Source organism: Haemaphysalis longicornis, unplaced genomic scaffold, assembly GCF_048455015.1.
Source record: "Haemaphysalis longicornis isolate Haplotype H1 unplaced genomic scaffold, Haemaphysalis longicornis Haplotype H1 scaffold_9, whole genome shotgun sequence".
Taxonomy (NCBI): domain Eukaryota; kingdom Metazoa; phylum Arthropoda; class Arachnida; order Ixodida; family Ixodidae; genus Haemaphysalis; species Haemaphysalis longicornis.
This window is the reverse complement of record NW_027526460.1, coordinates 91,502,312-91,514,192: the sequence shown is the minus strand read 5'-3', so window position 1 is coordinate 91,514,192 and position 11,881 is coordinate 91,502,312.

Genomic DNA, 11,881 nt, shown 5'->3' with positions numbered 1-11,881 from the left:
GCACGCGAGCCATGAAAATCTCCAGCTCACCGAGGACCACTGCCACCCAAGTCAGCTCCGGTGAGCAAACCCACCCGCTCAAAACGACACATTTTGTCGTCAGCTGGCCCAAACCTGCAAAAGTACCTCAGTCTCTCAACGCAAAATCATCCAGTGGAAATTCAAAACAGTAGACGGAATGTAGGTGACTCCACTGCGAAACCTATTCATGTAGCTCAAAAAGTTCCACCTAACTCCTGGGCAACTGCTGTTCTTGCCTCGATCGCAGTAATTGCAAATCGAACGAACAAAACCATGCAAACGACGTTACAACTTGGCACCTGTATGTATGCAGTCATTTTAGAAGGACAGCATCCCAGTGATTGCAGGCCAAAAAATCAGAATGCCCCAAATTTAGCGGATTTTGCCAAAACGTTCTAAAACGGTATTTAAATTTGCTGGAGCATAAACAGTAGCCAAATCAATGTTAAAACGTAGGTTCCCCCCAAAAAAACGGAACCGCTAATTTTGGCCGTAAACTTGGAACCCGCTAATGATCGGTACTGAGCCGAGTAATCCCGATGAACGATGACACGAACGAAGGAAAAATGCAAGGAAATACACGCATCAAGCAGGGGAAAAACTTCACAAAAAGAAAAGTGAAGGCACAATAAATGAAGAACCGTCAACCCTGCCTCGGACACTGCAGAGGTTTCTAAAGTGCCTCTTTTTGAGAGAGAGAGAAAGCAGAAAAATAGGGACAAGTGCAGGGATACAAAGAAGAAAGGACACTTCCCTTGACAACGCAAACACAACAGAGGACTACGCATCGGAATGAGGTTTCCAGCACAACAGCCGACAATGAGTAAAACGCTGAAGGCTGTGAGGGCAATTTCCCCAGCCTCCAACAAGCCCACACAAGCTATACAGACAAGGATGATTCTTTTCTGGCCAAGCTGGCGAAGAACAATCGCAGATTCTTTAAGTCCTTGATGTCGATTTCAAACAAGTACGAAGAAGTCCGCAAGGACTTGGACTTTCTACTAACGGAGTACACCAGAGTAAAGACGATTGCCTTTGAAGCAAACCAAGAACTGAAAGTTGCACAAGGGGACGTTACGGGTCTCAGGGAGGCGTATGCTATTGTCTTAGGAGCTCCCATATGGCTCAAGAAACAATTCCCAAAGTCTGAGGCAGACGAACCTGCAACAAGGCAGAAAACAAAAGCTGCACTTGTAGTGCAGTCAAACCTTCCTCCCTTAAAGATATTTGAGGAAATCAAGAGGACCATTGACCCCGCGGACATAGGCCTTAAGGATGTTAATATCAGGCCATCAAGAGAAGGGGTACTCATCTCTTCCACTTGCAAAACAGAAATAGACAGACTTTACGAAACCATCAAGACAAATGACAGCTTGAAAAAAACAGTTCACGACCAAAGTCCCGGAGTCAAAGCTCCCAGAATTCAAAATAGTCGGCATAGAAACAGAACATCGAGGCAGAGTCCATCCCACAACGTCTCATCAAGCAAAAAAGAGAGAAAGAGAAATGTCTTTATTAAAGAAGAAAGCCGAGAGTTTTGCCAGAATTTCTACACTGACATGCTACTCGGCGGGGGAATGGGTAGGGGATGGTAGAAAATGCCCTATAGATAACAGGGTGGAAGAACGAGGAGAAAAGAAGTAAGAAAAAAAAAAGAACCGCACTTCGTGGAGTTTGTGGGAACAGTTCGATGAGTGTCACAATCTCCGTAGTATTAAAAACGTAAGAAAAAAAAAGCACACATCGTGGAGTTTGTGGGACCAGTTCGAAGAACGTCACAATCTGCGTAGTATGTCAAATCAGTTCAGTGACACCGACCTCGTCTAGGTATTCAAATAACGCCACTAGTGCTTTGCGTTGAGCCGAAGGGGAGGGTCATGGACCGAGGAGTACTTTTAAGGTGAGCGGTTCTGGGCGTAGGTGCTCCATCTCCTGCGCCAAACGGCACCTTGCGATTATGGAAGCGGGGCACTCTAACCCATCTCGACTGCTCGGAGGAGGATCTCGAGGTCAAGGCATCTTGTGAAGGAAAGCATGGCAAGACAGTCATCCTGCGAATCAATAAAAAAGAATATACCGTATTTTCTCGCGTAATGATCGCACTTTTTTTCCAAAAATATGATGCAAATTTAGGGGTGGGATTATTACGGGAGGTACATTTTTCGCGAAAAACGTTTCCGCGCAGGAAACGCAAGCACGTTGAAGGTCAGAATTTTTACGGCAGGTACCTCATGAATATAATAAACGTAATCAATAAAAACATAATAAAAACTCCACGGACCACCACCAGCCGCGTCACAAAGTGACTCAAAATGTAGTATTTTCGTGAATTACTGAACGCGCTGGAACGAGTTTGCTGCTAGTGAGATCAGATCGACCAATAAGTGGCTGCTGCTGTCACAGTGCAGGACGTGGCTGACGACGCAGCAAGCTGAGAGCATTTTCTTCTTTGTCTTGTGAGTACATTATGTGCATTTAGTGCGAGTTTCTTCCGCACCAATAATGAACTCACGCGTGCCGATATCGCTAATATCGGCAAGTCTGCGGCAATGACATAGCCAAGTCCGCTTTGAAAGAAGAGAAAACATAGGTAAGCACGACCATCGTCAGCTGGACTTGGCACACACACGGCATATGGCTGCAGCAAGTACAGGGTGCGATCATTGCGCGGGAAATAAAAAAAATTCTATTTTGACGCCGAACATCAGGGGTGCGATCATTACGTGAGTGCGATCGTTATGCGAGTAAATACGGCAATGCCCGGCTGGGTAAAACTCATCCGAACATTTCGTTGACATGGTGCCGTTTTTTGATAACACATTCCTCCCACGCTGCGGCAACTGTTCAGTCTACGGCCACCTGGAGAAATATTGCAGTTCATCAGACTCAAAGTGCTCCAGGTGCTCCGACGACCACCAGTACAAAGGCTGCACCAGGCCGCCCTCCCGCTGGGTGTGCAAGAAGCACAAATACGACAGCGGTGAGGACAGTGACGCGCAAAATGCCTTCTTCTCCCGCGACTTCCCGACTTACCTCCGGCGCGTCGCGGAGGAGGCTGAACGCATCTTCTTGTCAATGTGTGAGTAGGCTTATAGCAGGGAATTTTTGGACTCCCATACAAGAGCTTCCATCTGTGCATATATGTACGGGTTTTGCTGCAGTGACTATAGCTTCTAACTTTAACTGATGTAAAAGGACAGAGCGAAACCAGCACAGAACGCGAAATATTTAGGGAAAGTGGCATTTGGGGCTCTGGCCGGGATAGACCGACTGCAGTATTAGAGGCAACTTGACAAATTCCCTCTCGTTACGACACTTATGGAAAGCGGTAAATCTTATTATGACACTAACAGTTTTTCCAAAGCGTTAACCAGATGTCGTAAACTAGCTTTGATGCATATAAATGCCAGGAGCATGAGAAACAAGCTAGATGGAATTAATATCTTCTTTGAAACAATTAAGCCTGAACTTCATCTGGTATGTTTTTCGGAAACTTCGTTGACCAAAAATGATGCGATTCCATTTTTTAACGGATACCGATCGAAACACCTTTTCAGACAGGACAGGAGGGGGGGAGTGGAGTTGCAATTTACCTTAAAGAATCCGTAGCGTATACGGTCATTGACGACGTTCCTACGAGTAAAAACGACGTTGAGTGCTTAACAATTCGTTTGGGAAAGACCACAGCGTCAGTAATCTATAGACCTCCAAATGGTGACAGGCAAAACTTTATTATTTTTCTTGAACGACTCTTCAGTTTGGTAGCCCTAATAACAACTCTTGTGATATCATTATGGGGGATAACATTATAGACATGAGGTCAGCGGACAAGTGGTCTCTCGAAATAAAAAAACGTATTGGCATGCCATGCATACTCAAATCTCCTAGAACTACCGACTAGTGTGTCTTCTTGAAGTGCTGCACTGATAGATATCTGTCTTTCTAATATATACATCGATGTGATTCCGGCTGGCGTGCATTCCGTTGATCTTAGTGATCATTTACCAGTGTTTTGATTTGCCAACACGAAAGTTCTTGCAAGCGGCAATAGTAGTGAAAGAATTTTTCGGCGTAGAATAGCAAGTTAGGGACTGGAGCACTTTAGAGACCTTTTCAGAGTTTTCGACTGGAAGGAAATTTTTGCTCAAAACGACTCAAACAAAGCTTATGGCCTATTTTTGAGGTATATACTAGCGTGCTATGACTTAGCGTTTCAACCAGTGGCAACCAGTGGCACAACAAAGAAATTCCCGAAAGGTGCCAAAGCCCTGGATAGATCAACTTCCTAAACGAATTAAAAGTAAGAACTTAATGTATCACTCTTTTGTGCAAAGCCGTGACCCTAACGTGCTTCTAGAATTCAAAAACTACAGAAACAAACTACAGAGCGACCTGAAAAGTACCAAGCTCAGATACTATGAACCCCTCTTCGAGGATATACGTAACGATTCAAAAAATATATGGGAAACAGTGAATGCGATAACGGGCATCAAGGAGAGCACGCAGTCGCATGTTGCTCACTTGAACGGTAGCCGGGTAGAATCATCCGAAATGACAATCGCAATGAATAGGCATTTCATCAAAGCAGGGACTTACATTTCGGAAGTAGATGAAGATAAAAGTAGCGCTATACTGGAACAGTCACAACTTCCAAACTCTATCTTGTTACGCCCGACAAACGCGAGCGAGGTGCAAACCTCTATTCTTAAACTTAAAACAACGACCCATCTGGCATCGATGGCATTGCACCACTTCTTGTTAAACACATCCCCCTTGAAATTAGTGAAGTTCTAGCTTTGATTATTAATTTTACATTATGTAAAGGGGTTTTTTCTCAAAAATTGAAAGTAGCGCGAGTTTGGCCAATTCACAAAGGTGGTGACGATGATCAGTTGTCCAATTACAGGCTAATCTCTGTGTTGACTGTCTTTTTCAAAAATATTTGACGTTGCAATACATAATAGGCTAACAAACTTTTTGAACACACGCAAGGTCATTTCACCTTATCAGTACGGCTTTCAAAAAAAGAACAAGTCAACCAAGCAAGCTCAACTTAATATTAAGGACAGCATAATAGAAAATATGGAGAAAAAAATTATACTAGGGTTATTCTTGGACCTACAAAAAGCATTTTACTCTATCAATCATGAAATATTGCTAAGAAAACTAGAAAACTTAGGAATACGCGGAGTAGCGGTTGACCTATTGAGGAGCTATTTAAGTAATAGGAAGCAATTTGTTGAATTTAATGGCGTTTCAACGAAGGTATTGGAATTAGAACAGGGTGTTCCGCAAGGATCAAAGCTGGGACCGTTGCTATTCTTAATATATGTGAATGATAATCCAAACATACCTCCTACACCCCAGATAGCCATGTATGCAGATGACAGGAACATATTTTTCTCCGGTAGCAGTATAAGAGAACTCCAGTAGGAAGTAAATAGTTATTAAGAAATGTTGTCAAAGTGGTTGCACGAAAATAGCTTACAGCTAAACGGATCGAAGACTAACTATATCATTTTACACCAAGAAATAAGATGATAGATCAAGGCATTCATATTGAATATCGGGACAATATGATCAGCTAAGTTAAAGAAACAAAATTCTTAGGAGTATGGCTTCATGAAGAATTATCTTGGCTTTCTCATATCGAACACTTGGGCAATGGAATTTCAAGAAATATTCGCGTTCTCTACAGATAGAAAGCTTTAAGACCGTTTTGGTTGAAAACACAGGTTTATAACACTCCTGTCTATTCTAGGCTTTGCTACGGAATATTAGCGTGGGGAACAACAAACAAAACAAAGTACAAACGGCTGATTGTTTTAGAAGAGTCCTCCGTCGATTTGCCAATTTTCACGGGCACTATGCGAACTTGAGAACGCGTCCACTATTTGTTCAGTACAGTATGCTTAAGGCTGACCAAATTTAATATATGAAGCTTTTACAAGTCATACACAAAGAAAATCTCTATGGCAAACATAACTACAATAGCACTATATACTCTTTTATGTGTGCCGAAATACATGCACCCAAATTGCGAGGAAACTACGGCAGGCAGTCTTTTCTGTTTCAACGCAGCGACATACTCAACAAAGTTGGAGACCACAATGATTTCAAATGCAGTAGTAACATACTTAAAACGCAGGCGGAAGAATACCTCTTAAATCAGAATATCTGCTTTAATGGCTAGAACTGTGGATGTTCTTTGAACTTGTTTAATGCGCGGGTATTGTAGTTGTGCCTATCTTTAAAATTCAGTCGTAGTTCTACCCTGTTTGTCCACTTGTACCTTGTTTTACTTTACTCTTTTGTACTCTAATGTACTTCACCGTACCTTTCCCATATTGGTATTTAATGTCTTCTGCTCTACATTTTGCTTGTATTTTTATAACTCAAAGGTCAAAATTTCCAGCTTGTTTGATTTTGCTTCTTCATTGTACTGTACTAAAGGGCGCTGGGGCCGCTTTCAGACTTTGTAGCGTTTAGTCCCACGCCTCCTCGTACTTCTGAGGAAATAAGATCTTAGAAATATTTGAAATCTTTGAAATCTCATCACTGTCCCACCGGAATGTTTGACTGTCAACCTTAATTTTGACGTACTGGAGCTTTACTTTAATACTTGCTTTCCTCTGTTCAACCGTGCTGGCCCAAAGGTGCTTCCTTATCTGCCGTGTCGTTGACGAAAAATCTTCCGAGATAGAAATGGTTTGCCCTTTGAGCTTGTGGCAGTTGCTAAGCACGTTTGTTTTCTCTCAGTGGTCTATGAACTTGAAAATAATTGGCCGGTGCTTCTTTACCTGCTCACGGCCTATCCTATGCAGTATTTCAACGGAGGATACTTGGACACCTAAATGCTTAAAAAATACTTCATCTAGCGTAGTCAATAGGGCATCCGGTGTTTAGTCCGCAGATTTTTTAATGCGAAAGATTACTAGCTTGTTTCGTTTGCTCCTGTCTTTTAAATCTGTTAGCTTCTTTTCTAGACTCTCTATTGTTCGCTGCATGTTCTCTACGTGCCCTCCGAGTTGGGCTTGTTTCGCTGCTATAGCTTCCACATTCGCAAGTTTGGCCTCAATGGCGTCTAATCGCTTCTGAATATTTTTTGGCCATCAAGATATCCCTCAGAGGCTCTTCAGTATTAAATCCGCGATTAGGTTTCGATATCACCACAAAGCAGTACCAACGACAGCAAATTTTTTTTTTTGCGCACATGTAGGCAGTGCAAACGCTGGTAGGGCACCAGCTGGGCAAGACATCGGTTAGAGGTGGTTTTGACTGAAGATTGTGTGTTATTAACCTGCGCGAAAAACCACAACGAGATCGTCATGGCTCTGACGGATGGCCAGCTGACGAGCCCACTGAAGGTATCCCGAGGCAGGAGGCTGTTTAATTAGTCGGGTGGAACGGACGTTGAGTGCGGTGGTTTCCGGTGAAGGCTGGCCCAGGCATCCAAGTGAGGCAGTGGACCTATTGCGCAGCCTCCTCTGGGCAAAGAAGGGGAGAGTGCAGGGGTGATGCTGCTGCGCGTATCTTGAAAGGCACCAGCCATCGCTGTCGCTGATGGAAGAATCTGCGCAAAAAAACACAACGGGATCGTCATGGCTCTGACGGATGGCCAGCTGACGAGCCCACTGAAGGTATCCCGAGGCAGGAGACTGTTTAAGTAGTTGGGTGGAATGGACGTTGAGTGTGGGGGTTTCCGGTGATGGCTTACCCAGGCATCCAAGTGAGGCAGCGGTCCCATTGCGCAGTCTCCTCTGGGCCAAGAAGGGAGAGTGCAGGGGTGATGCTGCTGCGCGTCTTGAAAAGCACCGGCCATCGCTGTTGCTGATAGGAGAATCTCAGAGAAAAACCACAACGGGATCGTCATGGCTCTGAGGGATGGCCAGTTAACGTACCCATTGTTCCTTTCGGCAACCTTTCATCGTCCTGTCTCTGCGTTCATTCATGTTCTTTTCATCGGTGGCAAGGGTAGTAACATCTGGAATTCGCAGGGCTTGAATACACTTGTCGGCTTCATACTGCAAACAGCCATGATGAGTCACACTGACAATAACGCTGTCAACTGCATTCTCGGGGCTGATTTCTTCGCAATCTAAAGGCTGGCCCTTGTCGTAAACTCTCGGCGCCTCGCCGACGTTGCGACGCGCCTCCCCCGCATGGCGCGGTCTTTTTGCTATGGGGATCAGACTTTCAGTACCTGTGGCTACTTCGGACTATGAGAAGGCTCTAACGTATGTTCCGCTGGCCCACGCAACTCCGTAATGTCTGAAGACCCCCGCCATAGGGAATAAAACTTTTAGGCGTTACAGGGTGGAGCGAGCGGGGTTCTCCTTTTTCACACCGAAAAGTATAGTCTTCGATGCTGCAATGACTTTAGATTCTATTTCCGTTAGACACATACCCACACTTGCAGACGTGGCGAATGTCTACGCTCAATGGACATCGCGACGGGGAAACCCTGATAAAACAACCTGCCAAACAGGCATAGGAACGCCTAGCTTAATGTAAGAAAATGACAAAGTTCGCCCAAGAAAAGTATATTTCGCACGACATTCCGTTGTTGGCGCAGCCACACCGGCAGTAATGTTCGCTTTGTTGAGTTTCTGTGCATAGTGAGAGACAGTGCATTTTCCTGCATTTTCCTGATCCTAGCCGCCGCTCCCTCACCTAGCGCGCAACAGTTACTAGCTATCCGGGAGCTCACTGTGGGTCACGGCGGCGGTCACAGCTCTGGAGATCAGTTCGGCAATTAAACGTTAATGCTTTCACATTCACAACTCATAAGAAGTGGTTAAGTGTCCTTGGCGTTTTCATTGAAGCAGCCAAAGAAACAGTCTAGTCTCGTTTCACTTACGTTTAGAGAATGTTGATATATTGTAGAGCAAAACAATTATTTTATGACATTTCCGAAACAAATAATTTTAGACCATTGTATATTTTTATGTGTAATCTCCGTCCAAGACACCCTTCCTTGATTCCCCGTTGCATTACGAGGTGTGGACGATGGACGAGACAGTGACATGTTCCGTCTACGTTCAACCAACTCCGCGGTGACATTTCTATCATAAATTGTACGTACAAAGTAAAGAAGATTTTGAGCGGTAGATAACAAATGTACTCCCAGCTTTCCCTACAGTGTGTATTTGCCATGCATGTTTTTGCACACTTCGAGTGCATGAATTTGTTGTTTTTCTATTTGCTTGTGTTTTAAATGTATGGTATATGTGTTTTTGGTTTGTATGAGTGGGATTCTCTGCCACTCAAGCCCTACGTAGCTTTGGCAAGCAAAAATGTTTGTCCTGTTTTAAAAACGCAGTAGACGGTTTCATCATAATCAAAGTGACGCCCGAATGGATGTCGCTGTGGAGCCTTTTTGCTGTTCATGTTAGTATCAATTACGTCAATCTTTCGTTCTCCCAGAACCGCGGTCTTTGGGGGCATTTTTGTGCCCATAAAGTTCATCATCAACAACAACAACAAAACAACGCCACGTCGCTGTCAGACGAGGAGTCTAAAATACCTTAGAGAACAACTTCCCCTCCAGTTCGAGCATTCCAAAGGCGTCCAATTTCCCAACCCGCCGTGTTAGTACAGCATAGAACTCTGAATAAACCTCGTCAGCCTTTACTAATGAATTCGAGCGGCAGGGAAACCACCTCGGAAAAGGAGGGGAGGGCGGGAAAAGAAATTGTTCAATGGAGGAGGAAGAGAGGAGAATGGAAAGGGCGCACTTGGAGCCCATCCTAACCACTCTCGACGGTCTGCGTCCCAACAGCTCTGTACGTCGGGCGATAACGTTCCTAACCCGATTTCGGCCGCCCTAATGCAATTGCAGGAAAGTTGCGGTGAAGTGAGCCAGAGCGAATGGTTTTAGTTATAGAGCCACGTGCTCCTTTTGTATGCAGGTTAGTATTAGCATGCTCGCGAGTAGAACTTCTAAAAACTTCATTGCCATGATGAGGGGCACTTCAGAGCATGAAAAACTCTTTCCCCAATGCTTTTTTCCTAAAGACAAGCAATAGATATTCAGTCAGGTTAGATGTGGTCTTTTAATAAGACAAAAAAAAAAGAACAACGGGGTCCTCCTTGCCATGCGCGCGCGCGCACGCGCAGTCGGGTCCCGGTCAGCACGGTACCAATGGATTGAACGGAGCGGTGGGAACAGTCGTACCGTTGGTCATTAAGGGTAACACACTGGATCCCTAGAGAAGGTAAGCGTGGCAAGGGGCAGCAAAAAGTTAGAGGGACAGATGAGATCAAGAAGTTTGCGGCAATAAATTGGACGCACTTATCACAAGGCCGGGATAAATGAAGACCCATCGGAGAGGCTTTTGCCCTGCGGAAGAAGTGACAACTGGGCTAGTTGGTATTGGGTTGGAACATCTTGATGGTAGCGCACTTACCCACAGACACTAAGAACAGAGACGACAGTGCTGCGGTTTGTCGCCTCTTTTCATAGTGTCGGTGTGTAGTGCGCTACGATCAAGATAATCCAAATCCTTTGCCCTGCAGTAGGCGTAGATAGGCTGCTGCTGCTGCTGATGATGATGATGATGATGATGATGACCAGGAACAATGCGCAAGTGCACAGTCTGGTCCCGGTCAACACGGTGCGAACGGAACCTACGGAGCATACGGAATGGTAACGCTCTCTAATGCCAGGCGCTATCAGCAGATGTCGCCCGTGCAGTGCGGCACAGGCCGCTCGACTGTTATGGGCATGCATGTCGGTCACTTTACATATCTAGCATGGCATAAGGGATAACTGAGGCCTGAGTTTTGGACATTATATCGCTCGGAGAGTACAAGGGGCGAATTACGGTGTCAGCTAAGCTCTCCTTGTGATGCAGTGAGCGCAAAAGCATCAGGGTGAATCATTTTCTTTTATTCCTCCACACGTGGACACCCTGTTGTCGTGCACTCACTTTTCTACACTTAGGCCATAGGTTATCGTATTTAATTAAGTATATTCAATTAAATTTAGTACAGTTATCTCGCCTCTGCACTTTTCGCGCGCCATCTCTTGCCACGGTGCGCCTTTTTTTACCTTGCTTTTGTTGCACTTGGAGCAGATCGAACCGACATGTTTCGTTGGTCCCGCCTCTGCTTCTCATTTGCTATCGTAGAAAATATTACAAAATGTATTTTAAAGCAAATACTAACCTGGTCCAGCCGCGTTTCATCGCCGCCAGAAATGTGACCACAGACGCGCCACAACCTTGGGAAGGCATCACGTGACTCTCCGCGCCGAGCTTCGCTGCCGCCGGTTTGGCGCATGCGCTCTCCGCAGCTGGGTCGCCGCCTGACCACGCGACTCGCCGCGCGCCTGGCTAAGGGAAGCGCTGTGCTCGCCTAGTCATTGCGAGCTTGGTCATGGATGAGAGCGAGACCGGGCTACATTATCTGAGCGTTGCGCGGGAGCGGGAGCCGTTTGAGCCGATGCATGTCTATCCAAGTGTAATCATCGCATCCATGTATAGTCAACGACCTAGGCTTAGTCGTCATACCTGGCTTAACAATGAGTGCATACTTAAGTACAGTAAAAACTCGTTAATTCGAAATCGAAGGGGACCAACAAATTCTTCGAATTAAGGGGAGTTTGAATTAGCGGGAGGGCGCTAGAATGAAGGGACCTCGCGCCACACTGCGCGGGCAGAACACAAAGAGGACGCCGGTTCGATTCTCGGCCGCGGCGGCCGCTTTTCTGATGGAGGCGAAAAGCAAAAATGCCCGTGTCTACGATATTTGGGCGCACGTTAAATAACCCCAGGTGGTCAAAATCAATCCGGAGCCCTCCACTACAGCGCGCCTCATCGCCTGCGCTGCGCCGGCGCCTTAAACCCTACAATCTATC